This window comes from Staurois parvus, unplaced genomic scaffold (assembly GCF_062004578.1).
Source record: "Staurois parvus isolate SC_StPar_1 unplaced genomic scaffold, SC_StPar_1.0 ptg000175l, whole genome shotgun sequence".
Lineage (NCBI taxonomy): Eukaryota > Metazoa > Chordata > Amphibia > Anura > Ranidae > Staurois > Staurois parvus.
In genome coordinates, this window is record NW_028317971.1 from 6,257,715 (window position 1) to 6,261,547 (window position 3,833).

The 3,833-nt window shown below is 44.6% G+C and overlaps 1 pseudogene; it reads left to right on the forward strand.

Annotated features, from left to right (window-relative positions):
* Window positions 1-1,771: 1,771 nt before the first annotated feature.
* On the forward strand, window positions 1,772-1,941 carry LOC149462389 (U2 spliceosomal RNA; annotated as a pseudogene).
* The last annotated feature ends 1,892 nt before the right edge of the window (window positions 1,942-3,833 follow it).

A 3,833-nucleotide genomic window follows, 5' to 3' on the forward strand; every position in this document is an offset into this window, starting at 1 on the left:
GAGATTAGGGGGAACATGAGCTTGTACGTCACACATCTCCGCCGGTAAACATATGACGCACTTGCGAATGGCTCTTGTCCATCAAACTGTTAGGTCACGCCTCCTCGGCTGCCCGCTTTCTGCAGTTCCAGAGCCTGACGGAGGGATGTGGTATTAGTCAGGTGGAGGGGAAGAGAAGGGCTTGTATGGTTTGTACCGGGAGGCCTCAGCTTGTGCGAGAGTACAAAGCATAGGAAACGTTTTTAACGGGATTCCAGCAGTTTTTTTGTATAACATCTAGCAGCACTTTTCTGGATGGTCAAGTGGGACTAAACTTGTTGATTTAATGATTTCCTGAACTAGTTATATACGCAGCACGCTGGTAGTGTCACCGTTGCTTGTGCTCTCAGCCTGCAAATGGCTGGTGTTTTAATTGCATGGGCAGCACCGTGACAACTGTACAGCAAACAGGCTGGTTTCCCAGCACTCTCATGCCTGTAGAGTGGGTCTTTTGAGCAGCTTGGGTAGTTTCTATACCAGCTGGAAGGCCTGCAGTGTGTACACCACATGGCTCTTTTTTATTCTTCGCTATTATGGGCACTTTGTATTTTTCTCATACTTTCTTATGCAGAGAAGGAGGGTGCAGGTCATTTGGACCTGCCTTTATGTTAGGGAGATATTCTTTGGCCTTCATGTCTTTTATCTCCCCCAACAAAGGGGGGTCTGTGTCCAGGAGAGCCTCCTCACCAATTTCTTGGTGGACTTGCTTTGGCTGGTCCCTGTAGAGTAGGGGTCCACATGGCTTGGGCATAGGTAGACCATGAAGTACCTTGCCCCTGTCAAGAGCCTTGGGTTCAGGGTTAGATGCCCTTCCTCTTCGGAGGTTTGGCCATTTCTGTACCCTCTGTGTACTTTTTTGTGTGCGGTATTTCACGGGTTCGCTTTTTTCACAGGGGATTCAACTAGCACTGCACTGTGGAGCTTTAAAAATAAAAAGGCTAATTCCCCATGTAATAAGGTGGGTATGGTGGGAAGGATCATTTTCCTTCTGGGTTGAGTCTGGTCTGGTTTTCCAGGCTTGTCCCTGGTTGTAGGCAGTATTCTGCTTAAGTACTAATGCCTTTCTGGTAGGGATGAAGTTGTATCTCTTGTTTGATCAGGGGCTAGTTAGCTTAAGGAGCTCCTGGTGCTGTGCCCCCTGGGAGTGGTGTCTTAAGGGTGTCAGAAAAACACTTTTGGTATGGGAGCACAAAGAGTTTAGCTGGCACTTGGACATGTCACCTATTGCTTTATTTGGGCAGGCCTTTTGGCTAGTTAAGGGGAAATCTTTATTCTGGCCAAAAGGCCTCCTTTGCTTCAAAGTACTTGGCACTTTTTATTTATTTTTCACTATTTGCCACAGGCACTAGCACTGATTTTTTTTTTCCTTCTTATTGCACATACGGAGGGTGCAAGGTATTGTGGCCTGCCCTGATGTTTGGGAGAGGAGCTGTTGCCTTCTGGCTTTTTTCCTCGTTTCAAGTGGAGAGCCTTCACCAGTGCTGGCAGGTCCCTAAGGAGCTGGATTCATTTGGCTTCAACCTATGCATACCATATTATACCTTATTCCTTTTAGTAGTTTTGCGCTCTTGGGGATTCAGGGATTGAGGCCCTTTTCGTCTTCTTGAGTAGGTTCTGTTTTATATCATTCTGTACTTTTTCTGTGCTGTGATTTCATGATTCATGTTTTTCTTCACAGAAGGTTAACTTAGCACCACACCACACCACAGAGCTCAGAAAATAAAAAACTAGGATTGCTTCTTGGCCTTTTGGCTAAGCTCAAGTGTAGCATCTGTTCTTATCAGTGTACAGCACGGGTGCTCCACTCTTGCGAGAATGGCTGGCTTTATAGTATCCCTGCTAATATGATGGTGGTCCTTAGGAACCTTCTTCATAAAAAGAAATCCAGGTTAAGGACCACTGAGCAGAGTTTGCTTGTTCATGGGTGTCTTGGTGGCAGTCTGTATGTTAGAAGTCCCAGGATGGCTTTGGGCGTAGTTTTCGGCAGTAGATCTTGATCTGGGGCTCTGCTCGTTTCTGGCTTGCTTTTCCCAGTGGCATATGATAACATTTCCAGATGCCATCTGAGTACTCCAAGGGAGTAGAGCTTGAAAGTGGAGCTAGTCCCTGAAGGGTATTTTAGACTTCTGTGTAATTCCAACTCTGTGGAAAACAGGGTAAGTGGAATTCTCTTACCTCTGAAGTATGCTGTGACAACATCCATCCAGTTGGGAAAGTTAGAGGAGACTGCAACAAACTCTGTCAGGGCAGTAAGTAAGGTCAAGGCCAGACAGTAAGAAAACAAGCAGAAAAGAACAGAGAAGGGAATGTGGCAGAGAAGATAGGAGGTAAAGAGAAATCTAGGCCAGTTATCTCTAGGAAACAAATGTGGGTGGACCTATTAAAGGCTGGAGTACCTATAGGTGGAATTTCTACTGCAAAATTGCTGAAGAGGTGGAAAAAGTGGGGAAAACTGTCAGGGTTAGAAACACTACTCCTAGTGAATATGACATCAGCCTAGATTTAGAGCAGACCAGATTTAGAATAGACCCCTCCTGTTAGCCCCAAACCAATTCCCAAAACTTCACAATAACCTAAATCCCTTTACCATGGGGAAAAGTTATAGACTCGGGGACTGAGAAGTTCCTTATCCTTTATGAAGGCAAGGTAGTCACCTGTGATAGTAGGAGACTGACACCCATATGCACCTGTCATTGTATAGTGGGGGAAGTCATCAACACATGTGATGGCTTTAGTGGATACTGGAACTGAAATTACACTTTTGCAAGAAAATCTTTCCCATCACAAAGAAGAAGTGATTCATGTTGAAGGTTTGGGAGGGCAAAACACACCAGCAATTAAGACATGGGTGAAATTGGCTATTAAGAAGGGACCAGGATTTTTGAGGGAGTTTTTGTATCTGCGTTACCAGAAAATATTCTTGGAATGAATGTACTTCAAGGTCAGTCAGTTCAGACTGAATGGGGTTAATTCACATTTTGGGTATCCTGATAAAAATGTATTTGGTTAGGGTAGTGAAGGCTGCGGTCAGAGTTCATGTGAAATGGACCCGTCTATATTTCTGCACGAGAGAAGCCAGTCTGTCTCAAGCAGTACAGACTTCCTAGAGGCCACAAAGAAATTGGGAAGACTATTCCAAGAACTGCTGAGAGTATGGGTCCTTACACCTGCTGTAAATCCTTTCTCGCCACTGGTGTTCCCAGTAAAGAAAGCAGATAGAATGACTGGAATACAAAAGTCTAAACAAACTGGCACCTCCATTGAAGTCAGCTGTACCTGATATGATATCCATAATTGAGAAAATTGCTAAATAGGCAGGAGAATATCATGTGATAGACCTTTTTAATGCCTTTTTCTCAATTTTGATAAACCTAGAGTGTCAGGACCAGTTTGCTTTTGGGTGGGATGGCCGCCAGTACACTTTCACTGCCCTTCTTCAAGGCTACCTTCATTCTACAACAATTTGTCATGGACTGATTGCCTAAGATTTAAGAACCTTGAATGTGAAAGTCACTGTGTTTCACTAGATCATGATCTCTTGACCAAAATAAGTACTGCACCTGCTGATGCAGCACATGGAGAACAGAGGATGGGCTATCAACAGTGACAAAGACCTTCTGTATAGGTGAAATTCCTGGGAATGATGTGGACTGAGCCACGAAGGAAAATTCCAGAGACCGTTGTGCAAAATATCCAGGAACTGTCACCCCTACTGTAATGGTAATGCATTCTGAGCCCTCACAAACATGTGAAAGGGCAAGGACATCATGTTGTTCAGACTTCAGCAATGACAG